The following is a 27,205-nucleotide window of genomic DNA, read 5'->3' as shown; positions in this document are numbered from 1 at the left end:
GAGAGCAGGGATTTTTGTCTTGCTCAAGGCTCTATCTTCAGTAACTAGATGTTTTTGGAACATCTTATCTGTTCAATATTTGCTACATTTATGATTAATAAATGAACATAGTGTACAGTGGATATACTTTCAAATGTGTTTCCAAAAAGTCATGGTCCTCAGTGCCCAAATGTAGACATTATGCAAAGTAGATTTAAGGGTCCTAAAGATTTTCTACAAAGAATGGGGAGAAATTTACTACTCATTTCTAAGCTTACTTTAGAAATCCAGATGATCCTTAAATTTAGAGACAATCCCTTCCCCTTTTCCCTTTTCCATGGCTTCCATATCCCATATGCAAACTGCAGTCCAGGGCTACCATGGTCCATTAGCTGGTGTTCATCCAATTCTTGTTGTTTCTGATCTTCCATGAGATGAGTACAGAAATTGAGAATGTACATTCAGTAAATTTTGTAGCTATTTGACATAATTGCACATCCAAGTTCATGATCATATTTCAATAATTATTTTATTGATTTTTAAAAGAGTATTAATTAGATATATGGGGTGAATAAAAACCAGTTCTTAATGTCAAAGAGTTTGAGTAGCTGCTATAGATCCAGAGTACAGATGAAGCCCAGAGAAGGCTCATGAAGCCCAGTGCCAGCTTACAGCCATGTGGGTCAGAATTTTTAGTTAATTATCTAGTGAAAGATTTTTCAAACTTCAGAGAAAAGGACTTTGTTAAAGAAAATCAAATGCTCCTAGATCTTTAATACATACTTAAATTACTTATAATACTTTAATTTCAAACAAAAACACATAAACTCCTTATGTTTATAGTTCTGATGCAACCATAGAGCCAAAATACTTTAACTATCAAATTATGAAACTAATACAAATTTGAGTATATAATTAAGTATATAACATGTTTCATTGAAATTGAAAATTCTTAAATGGGAATATGATGTCAACTGCTATGATACAGGTTTTAGTGAGGACAGAAATTTCTAAAGCAGGAGCTGGCAAAATTGTTTTGTAAAAGGCCAAATAACAAACATCTTAGGTTTTATTGGCCATATATTCTGTTTTGCAGCTACTTAATGCTGCCATTCTGGTGTGAAAATAGCCACAGATACAACACAAATGAATAATGGATGTGACTGTATCAATAAACTTTATTTATAAAATAATCCACTGATGGAATTCCCCCTACTCCCACCCACGCAAGTTCTAGAGTATATTAGTGAGAGCACTCCTTCTGAGGGATAAATATGTAGTCCTTGGGAATATTCTGGTATTCAGTTTTGGCTCTGGATTTTAACTGCAGACAGTAAGAATTCTGAGAATAGTAATAAGGTCTTGAACAAGGAAGTGGCATTCAAACTAAATGATTCTGAAAGCAAAAACAGGGTAACTTGCAAAGAACCTGAGGAATGGCTACACAATAAAAAAGAGATATTTAGGTATCATTAGGGAGCTATTATTAGTTATATCTTTCTGTAGTTTTTCACCAGGTTCTTAATGAAGCAAACCTGGAAGTTTGCATTAGGCTTCACAGCTCTTCAGTAATAATAACAGATGATTAGTATGTATTGAGAGTTTATTTGGTGCTAGACGGTTTTCCAATTCAGGCTACCAACTCAGGTCATTTGGCTCCATTGTCTGTGCCCTAGATGAGCAGAAATGAAAGTTTCATTGTAATCATATCAAGTGGAGATACCCAAGAGATTCTAGTTACGGTTATGGATTTGGGAGGTATAAGCACACAGATGGTACCATGAGCATGAGATTATGGAGGAAAATGCTTTAAATTTTTTTAAAGTTTCAGGAGCAAGCCCTGGGACACAATACTGGTAGAATTCTAGGAGTAGGGCATGAGCTATGGGTCATCTAATTTCTGTCTATGAACCACAAAAAATTCTAAAACTACATAAGATAGAGCACTTGGAAAGTGATGTACCTTGTGAATAATGCAAAAATAAAGGTTATCTGGATTTGCAAAAGCAAAGTTATCACCAACGCCCACAGGATATGATAGCTCCAATCATATGTTAGGGATGCACACTCATTTAAAATATAAAATAAGAAAATCAAGAGTTTAGACCAAGGACATTTTCTGAAAAAAAAAATCCATTTCACAAAATTTCTATCTATATTAAGGGAGTAATCTTGGAGTCTCTGCAACATCATTGTATAATTAGCACCTCAGGTTATATTTATTTAATCTGTTGAAAGTCTGAAGAAGCACAGCTCTATCGGGCAATGCTGTGATGAATAATACTCCTAATGGAGTTATAAATGGAAACTAATTAGTTTATGTGATTGTTATTAAGTCCAATTTAAGTTAGTTAATGGAATTTTGTTTGGCAAGGGAATAGAGTTGATCTTCGCACATGATATTTTTACTTTTGAAATAAGTTGCTATATTGCCCTATTGAACCCATAGATCTAAATATCTTGAAGTGATGCTTGTTTACCCGCAGTGTTTGAGCCAAGAGTTAATTTTAGAGAAGATGTAACAAGAAACGTCATAATACCTCTAACATAGTAGTATTTCCATCTGGAATATTTTCATACTTGGTCTTTATTTTGAGTAGCCTCCACATACTTAAATGGATTCCAATACCACCTAATGAAGAAATAAATGATCTTTCATAAGAATCATATTCTGCAGGAATGCCAGAAAACCTAACTAAATAAAAAGCATACAATTTATGCAGTCTTCTACATTATTTGTTATTCTTCTAGTATGACTGTTTCTTAACGCCTGTAAAATGTAGCCCAGCTAAAATTTAAAGTCAGTATTCACATATGTGGGCCACAGTTCATAATTTGTTTAACCTATGTGTGCTGAAGTTCTTTCAAATTTTCCATTGGTTAAATCAGTAATAATTTGTCAAAGAGAAATACTATTTAACTTATTCTCCAAAATCCTAAAATGTAACCAGTTATCCTAAATGATGAAGAGGTTTGAGAAAATTCAGAATGACAATGAAACTCATTTCTTACTGCCTGCCATTTCACTTCTGGCCCGTCACTTTCCAGGCTCTTCACAGAAAGGAAGAACTGTAAATGGAAAATCAAAGTCCTGCCATTTCTTTTTTTTTTTTAATTTTTTTAATTTTTTTGAGACTGAGTCTTGCTCTGTTGCCCAGGCTGGAGTACAGAGGCGTGAGCTCAGCTCACTGCAACCTCTGGCCTCGTGGGTTCAAGTGACTCTCGTGCCTCAGCCTACTGAGTAGCTGGGATTACAGGTGCACGCCACCACACCTGGATGATTTTTTTTGTATTTTTAGTGGAGATGGGGTTTCACCATGTTGGCCAGGCTGGTCTCGAACTCCTGATCTCAGGTAATCCGCCTGGCTCGGCCTCCCGAAGTGCTGGGATTACAGGCATGAGCCACTGTGCCTGGCCAGCCATTTCATAATCAGCTTCTGGATGAGAACTTTTCCAAAATAATTCTCTCCCAAAAAACCTAAATTATAGCATTTGGGATGCACAAATTTCAGCCAGTGATCAGACTGACCTGAATAAATCCGTGCATGTGGGTCACATAGGAGTTTCATTCGGGTGTGTGAATTTGCCGTCTGCGAACAATATCCTTCACAGTAAAACAGACAAAAATAAGAGTAAAAGTTGTCCATGTACAATAGTCATGCTCTTCTTAGTGTCTGCGCTTCCCTGACTCTTTGTGAGGCAATGAGTTACTTCTCAGGCATTGTACAGGCCAGATTTTATAATCATTTGGGTAGCAATGCTAAATGCTTTCACTCCCCTGCACCCTATAACTGCTCTTGAAAACAATTTTACACAATATTTATCTCACAGGTTTCAGTGCTGGAAGAAACATCAGAGATGTATTATAGTCAAGGGCTTTAATTGCTTAAGTGTCTGTACAAGCTAATACTATGAATTTAAATCATAAAAATGTCTGGTTTCTTGATTCCACACCATTGACAAAAGAAGGAGAAATGTAGCTGATTAAAATTTATTGTGCACATACAGTATGCCTTTGTAGATCCTTTCTATACATTAACTCACTTAATGTTTACCATAACCATGGCCACTACTTAGTATTCTTCCTGTTTACAGATAAGGAAACTTACAGTCCCAGAGGCTGATTCTCATAGCCAAGATTATACAGCTAATAATTACGTCCTGAGGTATAATCAATGTTCTTTTCTACACAAGAAACTAGCTATCAGGTCATTGAGGAAATAAGAAATTGTCCATTTCTACAGGGGGTAAGAATTTGAAAATGATTAATACAGTTGATATTCTCAGCCATGGGGATAAAAAAAGAGCCAGTCTTTCACAGTGCTTTACTCACTAGAGTAGAATTCAGAAAAGCAGAATACTTAGGGAACGTAATGTTTGGCAAAATTGAATTTTCTTGATTTCTAAGACATAGCCTTATATTTTCTAACCATTTTAAGAACCTGTTTACAATGAATTGATTCCCTTATGTTACTAATCCTGATAGTATTTTTACTGACAAAACTTCAGGTTATCTAGCTAAACATTAATGATTATAATATAGTACCATAAATTCAGAAATGATCCTGTTCCAAGAACAGGGTCTTACACGTGCTACATATTTAATACATTTGTAGCTGTTCAAAAAATTATGTCAGGATATCCTTTGAAAGTCATGCATTTCTTTTCTCTTAAAAGAATAAAAGAATAATGAATGCATCTGAATTAAAGTATGTAAGATAATACAGAAGCTGTTCCTATATTAATCTTTCTAGGTGGTGGGTTAGAAACTAGACACCCTAAAATGCACTTCTATTTCTAAAAGCTTCTGTGGTTTCATGCTAATTCATGCATAAAATATAAGAGGTATACAAGGCATTTCATAAATGCATGTCAACCCACTATTCTATTGTTACCTTCACCCATATCTGCCAACCATGCCACCATGACCTGAGTTTCACTACCCAGAATGGACCAGACAACTTCCATTTTCATGCCTTTGCTTATCCTATTCCTGCTGCTTGAACTGTCTCCTCTCCATCACATTTCCATGTTCCACTCATCCTTCATTGCATTTAACAGCCACCACGGTAAAAACCGTCAGACTACCCATATATGCCAATACTTATCTCCCTTAAATAATTAAAAGTTACCTGATAATTAAAACTTACACCTCACAGTTTATGTCAAAATGTCTATAAATATTTGTGTATATAAAGTGTTATGCCACCTACAATAATCACTCAACTTTTATATCTTACAGTTGCTAATAACATAAGTGAAAAATAAAGGCATGCATAATGTTTTCCACTGATTTAATATATGAATAAAATTACTTCTGTCCAACTTTTATTTAGTCATTTATAGTTGACAAAAATTGTGTATACTTGTGGTATACAACATGATGTTTTGAAACATACATTATTACACACATTTATTCTCCTCAGATATTTATAAGCAAAGATCCATTGTCTTTCAGCATTGAAGGTTTCTATGAAGAGTGGTCTGAAGCCAGTCTGGTTATGTCTTCCTATGGGTTATAACTACTTATCTCTATCTATGCATTATATGACTAACTTGTTTTTGCTGCCTGAATGCTTAAAGAAAATGTTCTTTGCAGTTAAAATTCAATAACTTAAACATAATAATTGGTAATGATTGTTCTGTATCACATTTTACTCAAATATTGTCTATTCTTCATATCTGCCAACTTAGTTCTATGTTCATTTTAAGAAAATGTTCTTTTGTTGCTTTTTATTTTTTTCTCTGTTTCAAGTATATCAATTTTTCCTATCACCTGTCTGATCGGTTTAATATAATTTGCTTTTCTTGCCTGCATTATTGTTGCTTGTCTCAAGCCTTTTTTTTTTTTTCTGTTGTAATTTGATTTTTCAGCTGGCTGTGTTTAGTCCCTTGCTGATTCCAACTTATTTATTAATTTGGTAATAATGTTGTTTTCTTCGTTAGGTTTTCAATATATCTTTTCAACTTTTGTTGTTAGTTTATGTTCATGATTTTGGTTGTTAGTTTATCTTCATAATTTTGAGACTTTGGTTTATTGAATTCATATAGTAATTATATTTGTCATAGAAGATACCACTTACGAGGAATTTTCTTCTGCCCCTTTGTTTACTTTTCCTTTTAGATTTGATTTGTATTTGAAATGCTACGTTTTTGATACTCCTCACTCCTTTTCCTTAGCTAAGTCTGTATAGTTACTCTGCCATTTGTTTTTGAAATTTTCCTCACTTCTGGGCAGTTCTGTCTAGATTTTCAATTGTCTCTGCTATTTCCAGGGTGACTTTTTGAAACTGAATCTCTTCCTTATTTATCCATGACTATTTTGTTTTCCTTATCAAAGGGTGGTTTGAGTATTAGATATTTGCTATTCTGTCCACTCCTCTATAGCATGGTGGCATAAAGAACTCTGGGATAGTGAGTGTGCAAAGTTTTTACATTACCTAATCTTTTTTATTTTTAACTTTTGATGTTTGATTAAGGGTTCTTTATCAAGTTTCATTTCTCCTAGTTGTGAAATATAATCCATTCTCATGGCATAGTTACGACTATCCGATTTCAGGGTGCCTCTGGAGCCCTGGGTTTCCTTCTTTTAGTAGGTATTTTAGCAACTCTATCTACTACTTACCAGTGATAATGGAATTTAAGAATACCCACTTAGTTTATTTCTTTCAAAATGTTAGGGAGATGGTAAAAAAAAATCTCCAGATTTGTCAGCTTGTTAGTAAGTCTTCTAAGGTGAAAGCAATGTCAAGGTGTATAGACACTTTAAGCTACTACCTAACTAATTCATTATGTGACCTCCAACTTCTGAATCATTAGAAACTAGGTGATTCTATTTCCTGTCTTTTGTTGCTGTAGAAATAAATTTTCTACATTTATTTTATATATATATAATATATATAATTTATTATTTTTATTTTATATATAATACACATAATTTATTATTTTTATTTTATATATGATATATACAATTTATTATTTTTATTATATATAACATATATAATTTATTATTTTATTATATATAATATATATAATTTATTATTTTTATTATATATTATATATAATTTATTATTTTTATATTATATATAATATATATAACATATAATATATTATTTTATATATATAATTAAATAAATATATATTTATTGGGTCCTGAGCTGAGGAAATGAAATTCTGTTTAATCAGCCTTATTCTGCTCTCAGTCCTGAAGTTCTTGTTCATCTCTTTTCAGATAACCCTTCCACTGTCTTTTTAATGTCCCCAACTCTGGCATTTTTAAAGAGAGGCTTATCTCTCTTTATCTGGCTTAAACAATCTTAACTTATAATCACTATCCTAATGTCTATCAGCCAAAGTAAGCAATCTCCCAACAGCAAGCTTTACAAAAGGTGACTTTCTTTTTGACAGTGCCATAACTAACACTGGTGCTGTCTTAGGCACTGTTAGAATAGAGAAGTTTGAGATAGTTGTCTGCAAAAAGCTTGATATTTTGCTAAGGAAGAATAAATGACAAATGTTAAGACACAAGGTCACATATAACAAGTTGTCAAATTTTGTGATAATAAAGATAGCAATCATAGACAGGAATAAACAGTGGCATTTGAAGAAGTAAAGAAGAATTTAAGAATAAATTAGAATTTAAATTCTTTAGACTTTTTGAAAGAGGATGAATTTGAACAGGAGTTTAAAGGGATAATAGGAAATAGACTTTTGATAACAGGAGGAAATGGTATTGAGAGGATAGGTACATTGTGAGTAAAGGAGAGAGGAGGGTAATCTATCTGGATGAATCACAGTAATCAATTTGGCTCTAGGATCTGACATAAGAAAAGAGAGAATAAGAAAAGCTATATATAAAACAAGATGAGACTGAAATCATGGGTACTCTGAGTGACAACGTTAGTGACCTTAAGACTTTAACCTCTAGCTTTGGATGCCTCCCCAAAGACTTAAGATACCTCCTATGTCAGATTCCATGTCTCTCAGTTGAAACATTTAAATCCCTTTCCTCCTGTTCAGAAAAATAAGCAGCGTTGCCAGCAAGCCAACCTCATCTTATTGAGTTCAGATTCTAGTAGGTGACATTAGTAATGAAAGATTAGAGGTGTGAACTTACTCCATTTATGTTAACAAGGTGCTAAATGCAAAGGCCAATTATGGCTACCCCTGAACTTCAACTTCCTGTCTCCTGACTATCCAGTGAATGAGCTTGATCAGGGTATGGCTCTTATTCTGTGGTATTTACAGTATTCTCAGCTGAAACTTATGGATTCCTGAAAGTGTGGTTGTGGACTCCTCAGGGCATTGAGGAATTTTGTGGGTTCCCTATAAATGCCCCCTGGTGCTTTCCAGAACACCTGGCAATAAATTCCAGCTTGTTTGACTTCCCATTTCTTCTGATGCAGGGTTATTAAATATGAAATATTGCATGCTGAAATTCACATAAAACAGGCTAATTAGTAATAGGGGGAAGTGGAAGCAAGGGTGCAAATAGTAGGAAAAGGATCACGGAGGGGCTAAGGTTAGAGATCTGCAGTTGCAAAAATATAGGAAACCCAATCCTTTTCCAATGGTTCACTGCCTGGCTTTGCCTAACAATCCTCCCCTGCTGACCTTCTTTTGTTCAGGCTATTTTTTTCTGATCGTGAAATCTTTAAGAAAATAAGCATTTTATTATAGAATAGTTTTAGCTTTTCAAAAATGTTAGGAGTATATAGTTTGGATAGTTTTCAAGTATGTCTCATCCAAATATTGAGTTATAAGAAAATAGCATGACTTAGACCTATTTCACTGTAGAGAGGAAAGGGCTTTTTTTTCTTAATTTTTACCTTCATCATATTCAATATTATGCTATAGTCAAATCAGCAGAAATTCTGATAGAATAAGTTTACTAAGATGATATTATGACTCAGGTCCATAAATACTGCTCTTTGTGCCTACAAAAAAGTTACTTAAAGTATAGATAGTAAACCTCTTCTAGTCAACAAAAAAGGTAATTTACCAGTCTCAAAGCAACAAGAACCTTAAGCCAGAATTTAAATATTTTGTACTGTTGAGTTTCTGGTAGCAAAAATTAATTTGCATTCTGGTGTCAACCTGTGGTACCTTCCTACTGCTTTGTTTTGATAAGAAGAAATGATACTTTTTCTCATCCATTTCTTGGTTCATGACTGAGAATCCTATAATGAAAGAGAGATTAACAAGAGAAAAAATACAAATGTATTTAACGTAGTGTATTAGTCTGTCCTCATACTACCATAAATACCAAAGACTGGGTAATTTATTAGGGAAAGAGGTTTCATTGACTTACAGTTCCACATGCCTGGGGAGGCCTCAGGAAACTTACAATCATGGCAGAAGGTGAAAGGGAAACAAGGACCTTCTTCACAGGGCAGCAGGAGAAAAGAGTGAGTGGGGGAAAGGCCAGACACTTATAAAACCATCAGATCTCATGAGAACTCACTCAGTAGCATGAGAACAGCATGGGGGAAGCTGCCCCCATGATCCAATAACCTCTTATAGGATTCCTCTCTTGACATACAGGATTACAAAATTCAAAATGAGATTTCAGAGGGGACACAAGGCCAAACCATATCACATAGGTTTTATGTGACATAGGAACTTTAAAAATTGCAGACTCAAAGAAACAGAGAAATGTGTGAACTTTTATGGACAATGGTGCAGAAGTATTACTAGAGGACAATAAAGTACGACTTAATGTTAATAACCTGAGGCAATTTAGCAAGGCCTGGTTGTTGCCAGATTCTTACTGGCATCCCTGTCTGACATTCCTTTACTCTGGGTATAGGAGGACCCCTCTGGAATGAGGGTTTTATGACCTGCTGTAGAGGAAATTTAGAGAATTATTTTATGGCCTGCTTTAGGGGAGAAAATTGAGGGGAAGGTGAGAGTGGCTTTCCTACTTCTGCTGTGTCCTCAAATACTGAGATGCCACATTTGGGGAAATGGTATCCTGATTTCCATTACTTTTCTACCTGCAGATTCCTACTCATTCTTCAAACCCATTCCATCTACTGAAAACCCTCTACAACCAACAAGATTTTTTTCACCTAATTGTAGTCTTTCTTTGGAAATCAGACACAACTGAATATAGGGGCAATGTCCTACACCTTTATGCAAAAGTCAGGCACACAGACAAGGTTTATAAAGTATATTAAATTGTATAAACCTCGCTTGTTTTGAGTTAAATTGAAAAGGAATGAGCCCTATCAGCAGGCCATAAAGGAAATACATGTAATTCATAGAGTAATTTAGAATGTTTTTGAAAAGTAGTGAATGTTGATGCAATTAATGCTATATATTAATTGAAAATGAAATACTGAAGAACATTAAATGAATAATAACTTGTTCACATCTACAACTCTTTGGCAACATTTTTGGTTTGATCTTAGGCTACTAATTTACTTAGTTTTTACTCTCTATTACTTGCAGTGGTAATGTTATAATACCACTTTGCTTATTACCTCGTGTATTTGTTACAAATAGAAAAGCTTCTTGTTTGTTTTGTTTTTAAACAGATAAACTTCTTATAAATAAAAGAGTCAGACATGAATGACAAATATAATTCATTTCCTATGTTCTAGTCATGTACCTTTTACTAGTAATAATGCTACCAAAATAAGTAGTCTTTGTTGAACAAGGTCAAATAACCATCCATCACTATAAGCAGAAAGATGAATTCTAAGATCTAGTCTTATTGTCTAGAGCAATATTTCTCAACTGAGAAAGTTTTTTTTGGCCAGGCACAGTGGCTCAGCACTTGTGGGAGGCTGAGGCAGGTAAATTGCTTGAGTCCAGGAGTTCCAGACCAGTCTGAGCAACGTAGCAAAACTCTGTCTCTACAAAATACACAAAAATTAGCCAGGTGTGGTGGCGTGTGCCTGTAGTCCCAGCTACTCAAGAGGCTGAGATGAGAGGATTGCTTGAGCCAGGGAGGCAGAGGTTGCAGTGAGCTGAGATCATGCCACTTCAATCCAGCCTGTGTGACAGAGTGAGACTACGTTTCAAGAGATTTTTTCCCCATAGGTGATATGGTGATATTTGGCAACATCTAGAGGTTCGTTCTTTCTTTTTTTTTTTTCTTTCTTCCTTCCTTCCTTCCTTCCTTCCTTCCTTTCTTTCTTTCTTTCTTTTTCTTTCTTTCAGCAAGGGCAAGGGTTTACACTGCTGGCATCTAGTGCATAGGGGTCAGGAATATTACACACAGTACGGTCCCTACAACATACTATAACACACAGTACGGTCCGTACAACAAGAATTATCTGGTCTAAGATCTCAATAGCACCTTATTTGTGTTGAAAAAGAAAACCCATTCATAAAGCAACAGAAGTCATAAGTGTTATATGTGTCAGAGAACAGGGAAGGGTATCTAACCCAAATTTAGTGTTCATAAAATTTTCCTAGAAAAAATAACTCCAGAGATAAATCTCTAATATGTAAGATTGTGTAATAAGTGAAGTATTGATCAGGAAAGTAAAGTGGAAAAGAGTCACAAAGGAAGGTTGAGCAGCGTACAGAGATGCATGAAACCATCAATCAAGTAGAACGTGAAGAAAACGTCATGTAGTTTGGTGTTAACTGAATGTGAGGCAGGGAATGGGTGGAGATGAGGAAGAGAGGTAGGAAGGCAGGTTCTCTGGTGGTCTCGGGCCTTTCCAAAGGTAATCCACAGAAAGGAAGAAAACGCTCATGAGCTTCTGTGTGCAGATACTTCATAGACTGAAAGTTGAGACCAATATGTGAGATAATAAATCATATGTGCTCTAATTGCTGTCGTGGAGAGACACACGGGGAACTAAGGCAGCATAGAGGATAGGGAAATAATCAAAGCAGGGGTAGACTGGAAAGGCTTTCTGGGTGAGGCGACACAGGTTACATTTAAACCCAATCCTAACACATGAGACTCAGTAAACTAGGTGATAGTGGAAAGTGGTAAGGAATTTATTCCAGACAAAGAGAAAGGGCACACAGAAGAGGGGTAAAAATGAGTTAGGACATTTTAATATTTTAAGCAGTCCAGTATGGGTACTACATATTGCATAAGGAAAACAGAAGGGCGGGGGATAAGGCTAGAGAAGAGAGAATAAACACCAGACAATTATGAAGTTTTTTCCTATGGCAATGCTAAGCATTAGAGTAACCATAGAACGCCATTTTAGATTGCAAAGCAAGGGAGTAACCTCATCAGCTCTGTGCCTTAGGAAAATCACTCTGAGTAGATATTGTGGGTGGAGGCACCAGGGCTGGAGACAAGAAGGACAGTCAGGAGACCCTGAGGACTGTCTGAGGAAGAGCACCTGATGGCTCCATTGAGATGTTCTAACTTACATGGAAAAGTTATCTGATGATCACTTTCAAAATGTGAAGGGGATCAGATTTTCATGGGACAAATTTGTTAAGTAGTTCCCTGTGTATATCACAAGTCTAGAAAATGAGGATATATAGGTAAATCAAATATGGACACTAACCTCTAAAAGTTTCAGGGCAGACAGAACTTGTGTAATGATCTGAAACCTAAGGTAAGAAGTGATGCACTCCATGAGAAGGGTGCGGATACATTGCAATGAGAATGCAAGGTAAGCAGAAGATAACTTCTGAACAGAGAATCAGAATGACTGCACTAGGATGATGGCACTAGAGCAGGCTATTAACAGTTTATAATTTATATTAGAATGATAGGTGACAATTACTAAGCACTTACATGTGCGAAGGGCTTCATGCACATTATCTTCTTTAATTCTTACAAGGATTCTAAGTGTTAGGTATAGTCATCTCCATTTTACAGAAGAGGGAACTGGGGTGTAAAAAAAGTTAATAGGCTTGTCCAAGGTCACTCAACTGTTAAATGTTAAAATCAGGAATTAATTCAGGTGTGGATGGAACAAATAACTTTAAAAAGGTTAAGATGAAAGGAACAGGTCTCCCTTACGGAGGAAAGAGAATCATTATGGGCACTGAAGTAGGGCATGCCGGGTTATATTAATATATGGAGAAAATGGAATAGTTTATTTTGCCAGGATACTGAGTTGAATAAATAGTGATCAAATAAGCTGATTTTTTCCAAATCACGTCGAGCAACAAACACCGAAGAATCTTTCATAAGTTACATTTTTCATGTAACACTGTATCATGCATTAAGCTCCACTTCTAAGGTGAAGTACAGGCAGCTTTCCATTGCTTCAATCCAGCTCTCTGAGGTGGGCCATCTTGAATAGTTTAGGGCAATTATTTGATCACACATTTCCTAATTGGCAAAAAATGTTAATAGTATCTTCAAAATCCCTTACTCCCTTGCTGCCAGTGGAGCATGAATGGAGCAGATGCCAAAGACAGCTTGGAAACTTCCAAAAGGGTTGGAAACAGCAATTACTATTATCTCTGCTATCTGCCATGGCCAGGGCTGGCATCACAAGCAGACTTTGTGCTTGCCAATGGGCTCAGGTGGCATTCTGAAGGGACGACTCATTTATAAAACAGTGTAGTGGGTGTTACTTCCCTTAAAATGGTAAGATCAAAATACAGTCCAAGCATATAGATATTTCGCTCCCCACTGAAAAAGAAAAAAAAAATAGAATTGTTTCAAGGAAAGGTTGTCTTTAATAGTTTATCACACAATTCATACTCAAAACTGGGCACTGGTCAAAAAGATTCGGTAATTTTTTTTTTTTTTTTTTTTTTTTTTGGGCATACTGACCTCCTTTTTCTATGTCTGCCTGAAAAAAAAAAATAAGGGTATCAAGGTATCCTGGGAAAAGCCACCCCTATTAGGCCTCCAGCCATCTTCAGATCCACACCTTAGCTCTTCTCAGTCCTGTGGGATGTGACCTCAGTGAGCCTTCCATTCTCTTGCTTACCTCTGCCACTCTATGCCCTGCTGACATCTTACTAATTTTTCTTACTCAGTAACTTGTCCCCTAAACTGTCTCTCCCAACTCTCTTTTAGGTAAACTTATTTAATGTTTTCCTTATTCACACCTTTCTTAGACCCCAATTTTAGCCCTTATTCTGAATTATGACTCCCAGGCAAACTGAAAGACAGAAAAACAACCACTTTATCCACCTCGATTTTAACACCTATAATATTGCATTCTGATGACGAAATTGTGTGTCTCATCAACTAAATTTGAGCTCCCCAAAGATGGAACCAGGTCATATATATCACTATGCTTCTAATATTGGCACAAGACCTGACACATAACAGACAATGAATGAATAGTGATCAAATAAATTTTAAAAAGTGTCCTTTTTTAAAAAATGTTTCTGGACTTAATGGAGGTTCTCACATTTTGGGTGCAAATTTATTTTCTCTATTTGTTTTAAGCAGAATGTGAGCTATGGAATCAGATCTGGCGCAAAATCCTGACTCCTTCTCTTTGTAGTTATTCTATTTGTATGAGTTAATTAAGCATTGTGAAATATGAACATTCCTATAGACCATCTTGTAGGATTATTGCAGGAAATGAATGATATGATGATTCTAAGTTCCTCATCCCAGTGCCTAGTATAAACTGAATGAAAAAAAACTGGTTATTAATTTCATTGTTATAATTAATAAGCAAGCTAGTCTCTTGATTGTCCTTAGCAATCTAAAGTTTATTTGGCTCATAAAGACCTTTGGGCTATTTTTCCCCTAATTCCTTGACCTGTAATTCCTTGACCTGTAATGACAAAGCCTTACTCTTTAAAAATAAAAACTGTTATTCCTTTCTTGGTTTTCAACAAATTATTTCATGATTATCACTATCCATGTTTTAGCACATGAATGTGTGCAAGGACCAGGGCTTAGGACTTCAGTTCATGCATTGCGATGCTCTCATGACAGCTCAGAATAGTCAGAAATTGAGATTACGCTAATGCAAGAAGGGGAGACTATGATGTTCACTGTATGATTTATAAGACTAAAGAAAAAGTTAGGGAAGAAGGAGTTTGTGAAGAGGATGATACACTTATCCCACACTCCGACTGAGGATAGCATGTGAATGGACACTCCAGTCAGGTAAAAGGTCTCTAAGAACAGAGACCTTAACCGTATGGAAACCTTAACCATAGTGGAAAGTCCATATTCTAGAGATAGAGTGGGTTTTACTTGGTTTTCTTTTTCATTTTAATTAAAATATATGAACATGTGTGAGAGTAAACCAATATAAAGTATTTCCATATGTCTCTGAACTCGACATTTATCAAGATTTGGTCGTATTTGTTTCGTTTTCACTTTTGACTTTTATCCTCTGCAATGAAATATTTTAAAGCCAATTTCAGATGTTTTATCATTTCAACTCTATGCACTTCACAAAGAATATTTTCAAAATAAGCATTTTCTTTCTCTCAAATCACACTATTGTAACTAAGAATAATTAGCAATATTCTCAATATTCCTTTAACATTCAGCCCATTTTCATATTTTCTAAAGCATATCAAAATGTGCTTTCACAGTTGGTTTGTTCATATCAGGATCTGAACAGAGACTACTGTTAAGCTTGGTTGGGTCCATTCCTCATGACTTTTTTTTTTTTTTTCATGTCCTTGACTTATTGCAGACACCCTGTGAGTTGTCACTTGGAACAAAAATTTCTTCTAGAAGCTTGATTAACTTCATATTTTTAAAAACAGTAGTTCATAAATGGTAAGGTACATCAACTCACACATGTCTGTTTATCCCACTTTTAGTGCAGCTAAGATTATTAACAGGTCCAGGTTGAGACTGTCTGATGATTCCATCATAAAGTTCATCATCAATTTCCATCTAAGAGTTTTATCCATTGATTACAACTGCCTAAACTAATTACTTTATTTAAGGGGGCTGAATGATTATTTTTGAAATCTACCTAGCTTCCTCCACATATTAACTGGGTTTTTGTTTTGGTTTGGCTTTTGGTTTTTACAGAAAAGAACTCCCCCTCATTCTTTCTTTGTCAGAACACTAAAGTTTAATTAATTAGTATTTCAAAAGTAATGAAGAATTTCACAGACTTTATGTAATTATAAATCAAGGTAAAATAAAATAGTACTCTATAATCATAATTTTATGAGTATTTTATATGGCTTAGGAGTAAAAAAAAAATGACTCTTTTAAGTTTTTGTTTGATCTGTCCCTACATAAGAACAGACAATTTGTGAGATACTATGAGCAGATTTTTAGAAAATAATAAAAATATTTACAGGTGGGCATGGTGGCTCATGCCTATAATCCCAGCACTTTGGGAGGCCAAAGCAAGTGGATCACCTAAGGTCAGGAGTTCGAGAGCAGCCTAACCAACATGGTGAAACCCCTTCTCTACTAAAAATACAAAAATTAGCCAGGCGTGGTGGTGCGCCACTGAAATCCCAGCTACTCGGGAGGCTGAGGTAGGAGAATTGCTTGAACCTGGGAGGCAGAGGCTGTAGTGAGCCAAGATTGTGCCACTGCATTCCAGGATGGGCAACACAGCGAGACCCTGTCTCAAAAAAAATTATATATATATATATATATATATGCATTTTTATTGCAGTAAAAAAAAAGTAACATGAGATCTACCCTCTCAATCTTTAATGTACTATCCTGTACTGTAAACTATAAGCACAACTGAAACTGTATACTTATTGAACAGCAACATCCCATAGTTTAAAACTAATAGATAGTAATTTATGTGTTCTTCTCAAAGTTCCATAGAAGAGTTAACTAAATGTAGAATGTCAACACCTGTTTCTTTATCACCTGTTAATCATCTAGTTGCTTAGGCTTATAATAAATTCCTCTATAAGTGGTAGTTTTTACTATTATTATTATTTTAATTTTTTATTTTAGGGACAGGGTCTCGCTCTGTCACCCAGTCTGGAGTGCAGTGGTGTCATCATAACTCACTGTAACCTCGAACTTCTGGACTCAATTGATTCTCCTGCCTCAGCCTCCCAAGTAGCTGGGACTACAGATGCCCATCACCACACCTGGCTTATGTTTTAAATTTTTGTAGAGATTAAGTGCTGCTATGTTGCCCAGGCTGGTCTCAAACTCTTGGCCTAAAGGAATCCTTCTGTCTCAGCCCCCTAAATTGCTGGGATTATAGGCAAGAGCCACTGCATCATGCCTGTTATTCTTATATCTATGTCTATGCTGTTTCCAAATGAAAGATGTAAGAAGATAATGAATACTATTTAATACACTTTATGCCATTGAACTTATATTGATGTTGACAATATAATCATGTATATTATATCAATATGTATAAAAGTATTCATATTAATAAAAGCTAACTTATACTGTCTACAAATAATGCTTCCATCACCAGGGTAGGTGATTCTTACGTAGGTATCCATTTAACCTCACAGTCATCCTATGTGGGAGAAATTATTACTATGATCCATCTTACAGATGAAGTCATTATGCCTCTAAAAACCCGAGAAACTGTTCTAAAGTTACACTAGTATGTAGTGGATCTATGATTCAAACCCAAATCTACCTGAAAGAAAGAATGCACTGTTTTCTTTGATCTTTTAATTGGAATTCAGAGAAATTAACCTCTTAGGCCACAAAGGTAGCAAGAGCCTGAGTTTGATTTCAGTCTATCCTGTCCTAAAGCCTGTTACTATTTCTGCTATACCATCTGTCTCTGCTTGAAGCTTCACAACAGAGACAAGATTAAACATTAACATCAACTTGCATTGTTATAATCTAGTGATAAAATGAATGGGTCAAATTAGACAGGCTTTGCTGATAATTTCTGCAAACTATTTTTTTTTTAATGAATCAGTCCACAAACATTTTTTAACATGTGCTGTATGGCAGATTAATTTCTTACATATTGAAATCAGCTTACATCTAAAAGAGGAAACAGATTTTGAACAAGTAATCCTATAATGTCAGAGGATGATCAGTGCTCTGAAGAAAAATAAAATAGAGTAACAGACTAGCAATGACTGTGATGGACATGGCTGTATTAGGAAACAGGGTGCATTTAGGAGTCTATGAGGATGTGACATTTGAACAGAGACCTGAAAGAAAGGAGGGGAAAAGCAAACGCGAAGACTCTGAGGTGAGCCCACTTAGATCCTAAGGTCACCAGTAATGATTTCTCATCTCTGTGTATTTACGATTTTGTATTATCCCCTCCTGTTGAGTGTAGGTGGAACCTACAACTTATTTCTAACTAATGAATATGGCAAATATAATAGAGTGCCATTTTTTTAGTTTACATTATATGACAAAGATGATGGAATGTGACTTCTGTGTGTATGTTATGTTATATAAGACTCCATCTTAGCAGACTGCAGGAAAAGACTCCTTCTGCTGGCTTTGCGGAATAATTTTCTACGTTGCCACTGCCAGTGGAGAGGGCCACATAGCGGAGCACTGTAGGTGTTATCTAGGAAATGAGGGTCTCAGTGCTACAGCTTCACAGAGCCAGATTCTGCCAACAACCACAATGAGTTTGGAAGAAGACCAAACTCCCAAAGTGATGACACTTTGGGAGACCCAAGATAAGGCATGCCCGGATTCCTCACAGAAATCATAAAATAATAAATGTGTGTGATTTTGTGCTGCTAAATTAATGGTAGTTTGTTACACAGCAATAAATAAAAATGTGTGATACAGGAAGACCAAGCACGTGCAATTTTCAAAAAATAAAAAAAAAAGGGGAGGGGGTGCAATGAGATGAACAGGAGGGGAGGAGATGGCCTGGGATCAGATTACTATATCAATGCTATTCACAGTGTGAGCCATGGACCATTCCCATCTGTAAACTACCAGTCTTTCACAGACACAAAAATAAAGTGATTATGGCTTAAAGAGTTGCAGAAAATACACTTTCTCTTAAGAGGAGTACTTAGTAAAGACCAAAGTCAAGTTGAAAGATAAAAATACAGATACCAGAAAGATTTGAGCTTCTGTTACCCTATTATGCAACAAACATTAAACAAATACAAACTCTTAGCCAGATTAACAAATTCTTATACTAGAGGCCTATTTTTCTCAGTTGCTAATACTTAATACAATATGCCCAGCTTTCAACCACAAAAAAGTCACAAAGCATGTCAAATAGCAATAAAATAGAGTCATAAGAAACAAACCATGCATCAGTTATACTCAGACACAATGCAGATTTATTACAAGGAAATTTACAATAACTACGATATCAAGGCTTCCACTGAAAAAGTAGGCAACATTAAGAGCGAATGGGCAATGTAAGCAAAGCGATCAAAATTCTAAGAGAAAATTCCAAAGGAAATGTTAGTAATCAAAATTAGTATAAAGAAATGAAAAATATCATTGATGGGTTCAATAGTAGACTCAGTAAGACCAAGGGAAGAAATGGTAATCTTGAATACAGGCCAATAGAAACTTCTCCAAATGCAAACAGAAGAAACAATACAAATAAGCTGTTGGGGAAGCCAGCCCCACACCACCCCGCGGGTACCCCGAGTCCAGCGGAGACAAAGAGACAGAATAAGAGTTTAAAAGGCGGGTCCAGGGGACCGGTGCGTTGGGGGCTTGCTCACAGCCCAGAACTCTTTGGCTCCACCTAATTTATTGATTTACAAGCTCTTTGTTCTTAGGGCAGATGGGAGGGGGAGGAAGGGATGAGGAAAAGGATTAATCAGTGAAGGAGAACTCGTGAGTGATTCAATTATATGTATAGTAGTGGCGGTTTCTGTGAATTTCCTTGAGTAAAGGCGTGTGTCTAAACTACTCAAGATCTTTAACTTATCCGGACTGAAATGGGTGGGAGTGGGTTTCAGGAGGAGCCAAGATGTTTGATTATACTCCACTGCTTCAGGGAGTGTTATCTCCCGGAGCAACCTGTGGAATGCCGCAGAGTGTTTATGCTCTCGGGGTATAAAGACATGAAGGCAATAAGGAGACTTTTCTCCTCAGAAGCCGCCAATGGCTCCCCATGGGTGCCACACACACAGGAGACCAACTCATCTGGCACCCTAGAAACTCTCTGTCCCACATAAGCCAAAACAGAAGAGCCAAGAATGAGAATTATGGCCTCAAAATATACAGTGCATGTGTAATTGGGATATCAGAAGGAGAAAATGGAAAGAATGGAACAAAATAAATATTTAAAATATTAAAGCCCTGACATTTTCAAATTAATAACAGACACCAAACCACAAATCCAGGAACCTCAGAGAACATTAAGCGGAATTAACAGAAACAACAACTACATTTAGGTATATCATATTCAAAGAGTAGAAAGACAAAGACAAACAGAAAATATTGAAAGATGCCAGAGGGAGGAAGTGAATCTTACCTGTAGATAAACAGGGATAACAAGTACAATAAATGGCCGGGTGTGGCGGCTCACACCTGAAAACCTAGAAGTTTGGAAGGATGAGTGGGGGGATTGCTTGAGGTCGGGAGTTCGAGACCAGCTTGGCCAACATGGTGAAACACCATCTCTATTAAAAATATAAAAAATTAGCCAGACATGGTGGTGCATGTCTGTAGTCCTAGCCACTCAGGAAGCTGAGGCAGGAGAATCACTTGAACCTGGGAGGTGGAGGTTGCAGTGATCCGAGATCACACCTTTGCACTCCAGCCTGGGCAACAGAGCAAGACTCCATCTCAAAAAAAAAAAGAAAAGAAAAGAAAAGAAAAAGAAGTACAGTAAATTTCTCATCAGAAATCATGCAAGCGAAAAAAGAATGGAGTGAAATGTTATGAATCTGCATAAAGAAAAGGAGATCATTGAAAAAGGAATAACTGATGGTAAAATAAAATGTTTTACTTTTATTTTTAAAATTAATCTAAAGTGGCTGGGCTCAGTGGCTCATGCTTGTAACCCTAGCACTTTGGGAGGCCGAGGCAGGCAGAACACCTGAGGTCAGGAGTTCAAGACCATCCTGGGCAACATGATGAAACCCCATCTCTACTAAAAATAAGAAAAAAAATTAGCTGGGTGTGGTGGCAGGCACCTGTAATCCCAGCTACTTGGGAGGCTGAGGCAGGAGAATCACTTTAACCTGGGACTGGGAGGTTGCAGTGAGCTGAGATCACGCCACTGCACTCCAGCCCGGGCAACAAGAGCAAAACTCCATATCAAAAAAAAAAAAAAAATTAAATTAAATTAATCTAAAGGAACTTATGTAAGGTAATGATACAACCAATGTATTAGCGGATCACGGCATATAAAAAAATGAAATTAATGGCACAATACCATGGAGATGAGTAGTAATTGGGAATACTTTGTTATGTGGTACTTGCACTACACATGAGGCAGAATAGTGTTGTTTGAATTTAGACTTACATTATTAAAATATTTTAATTATTAAAAATATTAAAAATTATATAATTAAAAATATTTATTGTAAACTCTAGGGCAGCAAGTATTGTTTGAATTTAGACTTGTAGTGTTAAAAAAATGTTTATTGCTGGGTGCAGTGGCTCATGCCTGTAATCCCAGCACTTTGGGAGGCCGAGGCAGGTGGATCACCTGAGGCCAGGAATTCGAGACCAGCCTAGCCAACATGGTGAAACCCCGTCTCTACTAAAAATACAAAAATTAGCCAGTAGTGGTGCTGAGTGCCTGTAATCCCAACTATTCAGTAGGCTGAGGCAGGAGAATCTCTTAAACCTGGGAGGCAGAGGTTGCAGTGAGCTGAGATCATGCCACTGCACTCCAGCCTGGGCAACAGAGAAAAAAAATATATATATATATATATATTTATATATATATATTTATATATATTTCTATATTTCTATATATATTTATATGTATATTTATATATTTATATATATTTATATATATATTTATATATATTTATATATATTTATATATATTTATATATATTTATATATTTATTTATATATATTTATATATTTATTTAGTAAACTCTAGGGCAGCAACCAAAAACTATTTTTAAAGAAGTATAAATTATATGCCAAAAGTGTGAAATCATATAAAATATGCGGAACTAAAAACTGAAGAGGCAAAAAGAGAAGTCATTGGCAATGAATATAAAACATTTACAAACATGGTTGATATTAATCCTAATATATCAATAATCACTTTAAATATGATTGATCTGAATACATTAATTAAAAGACAGATTTTGTCAGAGCAAATAAAACCAAACAATTAACTATATATTGTCTATTAAAAAAATTGTAAGTTCAAAAGTAAAGAGAAGAAAAATATATAAAAATATAGCATGTTAACAATAAAGAAAGTTGCAGTAAATTTGCCAATTTCAGACAAAGTAGATCAAGAGTACTTTCAGGAATAAAATAGGTACTACATGATAAATAGGTAAATTCTCTAAAAATAAATAACAAAACTGACAATCAAATTAAAAATCAAACATAAAAATATGTCAAGCAAAATTGAATATAACTGAAAGAAAATACAGGCAAATCTGCTAGTATAGTTGCAGACTTCAACACCTTCCTACCAATAATTTTTAGAGCAAAGAGGCAAAAATTCACTATGAATATTGTTGAACATCAATGATACTCTCCATCTACTTGATTTAGTTGACATTTATACAATATCAGCAATAGAAGAAGACACATTCTTCTCAAGCTCACAGGAAATATTTACCAAGTTAAACTACACTCTAGCTAAAAAAATCCAAAATATATTCAAAAACATACAAAAAGTGAGTATGTTCTCAGACCTCAAGTAATTGTACAGAAAAATATTAACAAAAAGATAACTAAAACATACTTAAACATTTGCAGATTGTAAAAGTTACTCCTAATAGCATGAATCAAAGATGTCTCAAGTGAAATAAAAACATATTTTTAACTAAATGGAAATTTAAAAACAATTTATCAAAATTTGTAGCAACCAATGAAAACAGTGGTTTGAAGGAAATCTATAGAACTATCTGCATATATTAGAAACGAATAAAGATCTAACATAACTAATCTAAGTTTACATCATAGGAAACTACAAAAAGGAAAAACAATTTAAAACAAAAACAGTATAATTAAAAATAATAAAAATTAGAGCAGAAATCAATGAAATTAAAAACAGGAAAATAATAGAGAAAAATGAAAAAAAAAAAAAAAAAACCGAAATCCAGGTTAATGAAAATACAAACAACAATAAAAAGACAGAAGCCACAAATTATTAACATCGGAAATTAAAGTGAGGTCATCTTTCCTAATTCCAACGGTATTAAAAGAATAATAAAGAATTATTGTAGGCCTGGCAAGGTATTTTACATTTGTAATCCCAGCAAGTTGGGAGGCCAAGGAGAGGGGTTTGCTTGAGGCTGGAAGTTCAAGACCAGCTGGGGCAACATACTGAGGCCCCATCTCTACAGAAAATTCAAAAATTAGCCAGGCATGATGGTGCACACCTGTAGTTATAGCTACTCAGAGGGCTGAGACAGGAGTATCACTTGAGACCAGGAAGTCAAGGTTATAACAAGCTATAATCACACTACTGTATTCCAGCCTGGGAGGACAGAGTAAGATCGTCTCTCTAAAAATAAATAAATAAATAAAATTTAATAAAACATGTATATACCTATGAATTTGATAACCTTAGTAAAACAGATAAATTCTTAAAAAAAAAAAAAAAACAGTGAACCAAAACTCACACAAAGAGAAATAGATAATCTATATTGGCCTATTATCTACATTTAATACACTGAATTAATAATTCATAGTTTTGCAAAACAGAAAGTATTAGGCTCATATAGGTTCATTGGTTAGTTCTCTAATGCCTTTAAGAAAGATAAAAAAGAATTACGCCAATATACTCTGAGGCCCTAAGTGACAACCTCACCCCTGAGACCCTGGGTAGCAAATGGGTCTGCTGAAGATGAGAAGGTGGCCCAGTCTGCAAAATTTATATATTAGTTTGAAAGAGCTATCATAACAAATTACCACAGACTGAATGACTTAAACAACAGAAATCTATTTTCTCAGAGTTCTGGAGGTTAGAAGTCTAAGATCAAGATGTCAGCAGATTTGCTTCTTTCAAGGCCTGTCTGCTTGGCTTGCAGATGGCAACTTTCTTGTGCTGTGTTTTCACAAGACCTTTTCTTCATGCATGCGCATCTATGGTGGCTCTTTCTCTTTTTAAAATGACACCAGGTATATTGGATTAGGGCCCCACACTAACAGACCTTTAACTTAATCACCTGTTTAAATGAGTTGTCTACAAATATGATTACATTGTGAGTACTGGGGGTTGGGACTTAAACATAACAATTTTAGGGAGCATGGTTTAGTTTATAACATTCTGTACCCTCCAAATTCATGTCCTTCTGATGAAAAAAAAAAAATACATTCAATATATCCTGACAGCCTAAAAGTATTCATCAATTTCAGCACCAACTCTAAATTCAAAATTTTATCTAAATACCATCTAACTCAAGTGTGGGTGAGATTTGAGGTATAACTTATCATGAGACAAAATTCCTCCCTAGCTGTGAAACAAGACAAGTTATGTGCTCCCAAAATACAATGGTGAGACAGATATAGGATAAACACGCCCCTTCTCAAAAAGGATAATATGGTGTGGCTGTGACCCCACCAAAATCTCATCTTGAATTGTAAATCTCATAATTCCTATGTGCTGTGGGAGGGACCCTGTGGCAGATAATTGAATCATGGTGGTGGTTTCCCCATACTGTTCTCATGGTAGTGAATGAATCTCACAAGAGCTGATGGTTTTATAAGGGGTTTCCTCTTTTCCTTGGCTCTCATTCGCTTTTGTCTGCCACCATGTAAGATGTACCTTTCACCATTCACCATGATTGTGAGACCTCTCCAGCCACGTGGAACTGTGAGTCCATTAAACCTCTTTTACTTTATAAATTACCCAGTCTTGGGCATGTCTTTATCAGCAGTGTGAATACAAACTAATGCAAGGGAGAAACCGAAAAGAAGAAGGCAGTAGTGGGTCACAAGAAATCCCAAAACCTAGCAGAGCAATTTTCAGATTTTCAGGTTTTACACCTCCAGGAACAATACTCCACTGGATCCAGGGCACAAACACTGAGCCAGAGTATTATTTCTGGAGGCCTAAAATCTCTCCTTCCAGGTACACTGAGGCAGCAGTGCTGCCCTTGAGGTCCAAGGCAGGAGCCTAATCCTAAAGGCCCTGGGTGGCTACCCTGCTACTGGGACCCTGTTGTAGCAGCAGCCTGGCCCACTTTTCTAAGAACATCCAAAAGGTAGTACCACCGTCTGAAACTGAGGAGGAGACAGCCTCATCCATCAGACCTGTAGTAAGAGTATCAGCCTTGCCAATGTGAGAATTATATTCATGGCCATTCTTCTACTTTCTTGAAGGATAATACATATTCAAAACCAATTAACTCTATTTTTGTATAATGTAAAATCACAAAGTCTGAAAGCCATTCTTCACTTTTGTCCATTCCTGATCCTGTTAGTCTAAGCTGGAAGTGTTTCTGATGGTAACACTCAAATCACTATTTTTGGCTTCTGTTGAGATGGCTGATTGGATACATAAATCACACCTTGATATATTATCACATGATTTTCTAGATACACTCCTCATGTGCTCTCCAGAAAATACTTTCTCATCTTTTGAAATATGGATAGGCTGAAAAATTTCCAGATCTTCAAGTTCTAGTTCCTTTTTTGCTAAACAATGACTTCTTCCATTTCTGTCTACCCTTTTGCACTTTATGAGAAGAAGCAAGGAGATACCAGGCTGCATTTTCAAAACTTTGCTTAGAAACAGGTTCAGTTAAATATCCAGGGTCATCACTCACGAGTTCTATCCTCTGAAAAAATACTAGAACACAATTCACCCCAGTTATCTGCTACTTTATAATAAATATCACCCTTTCTACAGTGTTTAATAATACGTTCTTCATTTCTACTCGAGGTTGGAAGTCCAAAATCAAGGTGTCAGCAGAATTGGTTTCTTTTGTCGTTGTTGTTGTTGTTTTTTGAGACGGAGTCTCGCTCTGTCACCCAGGCTGGAGTGCAGTGGCCTGATCTCCTCTCACTGCAAGCTTCGCCTCCCAGGTTCATGCCATTCTCCTGCCTCAGCCTCCCAAGTAGCTGGGACTACAGGTGCCCACCACCACGCCTGGCTAATTTTTTGTATTTTCAGTAGAGACGGGGTTTCACTGTGTTAGCTAGGATGGTCTTGATCTCCTGACCTCGTGATCCACCTGCCTCAGTCTCCCAAAGTGCTGGGATTACAGGCATGAGCCACCGCACCCGGCCAGAATTGGTTCTTCTAAAGCCTCTCTCCTTAGTTTGCAAATGGTCACTTTTTCACTGTATCTTCATATGGTCTTTTCTCTGTGCATACGCACTTTTCGTGTCTCTTGTGTTACCAAATTTTCTTTTTATAAGCATACTAGTGAGATAGGATAGAAATCATTTGAATGAACTCATTTTAACGTAATTACCTCTATAATGGCTCAACTTCCAAATATAGTCACATTGGGAGGTACTGAAGGTCAGGGCTTCAATGTGTACATTTGCTTAGCAGGGACAAAGTTTAGCTCATAACAGAGATGAACATCCTCTACTTTATAAAGAATACCTACGAAAATCTACAAGTAACATCACCCTTAATGATGATAAACTAAATGCTTTCCCCTTAATATCAGGAACCAGGCAAGGATGTCCTTTTTTACCACCCCTATTCAACAATATACTGGAAGTCCTAGCTAGTGCTAACATGGGTAGAAAATAAACAGTGAGCCTGGAGCAACTTGTAGTGTCAGAAAGTAAGAAAGTGCTAAAAAAATAATGATGATGGGATGATTGGGGTTCTCCAAAGAAACAGAACAAATAAGAAACATGTGATATATATACTGTACATTTATACCTACATATACATATATATACACACACAGGGACCAACTGAAGGAGCTCCCAGTGGCTAAAGCTGAAACAATTTGATATATGAAATAGATAAATAAATATTGGACCATAACCCAAAGTGTTAACTAAATATCCATGAGTCCCTAAAATATAAATGAATGACTGAGTAAATAAATGATAGAGAAGAGACAAATATTCCACGCATAAGAATTTCAATAGTTTATGTACATACTCTACCACGAAAGAGGTAAAGTCTAACTTTCCATCTCTACATGTGGACCATATTTTGTAACTTACTTTTCAATAATATAGTAGTGAAATGGGAGAATGAAAAAGTAAGTACAAATAAACACTACCTCAAGCCAAATGGCCAAGTTTAACATCAGTGGTAATAAGTCACGTTGATAGTATGTATACTTGATAAAATGTGTTAAGGATTGCTCCTTACCTGTGGTC

At 35.8% G+C, this 27,205-nt stretch overlaps 1 long non-coding RNA gene across 1 annotated transcript in view; it reads right to left on the bottom strand.

Moving 5' to 3' along the window:
* Positions 1–546: 546 nt before the first annotated feature.
* The window catches only part of LOC129058922 (uncharacterized), a 119,281-nt gene continuing 92,622 nt past the window's right edge, over positions 547–27,205 (bottom strand). Inside the window, exons 3-4 of the long non-coding RNA XR_008524370.2 lie at positions 2,520–2,611; positions 547–1,651 (exon numbers count right to left, since the gene is read on the bottom strand). This is a non-coding gene — a long non-coding RNA (uncharacterized LOC129058922). The remainder of the gene's footprint in view (positions 1,652–2,519; positions 2,612–27,205) is intronic.

The sequence above is a fragment of the Pongo abelii genome, chromosome 3, assembly GCF_028885655.2.
Source record: "Pongo abelii isolate AG06213 chromosome 3, NHGRI_mPonAbe1-v2.0_pri, whole genome shotgun sequence".
Lineage (NCBI taxonomy): Eukaryota > Metazoa > Chordata > Mammalia > Primates > Hominidae > Pongo > Pongo abelii.
This window is presented reverse-complemented; position numbering and strand designations above follow the sequence as displayed.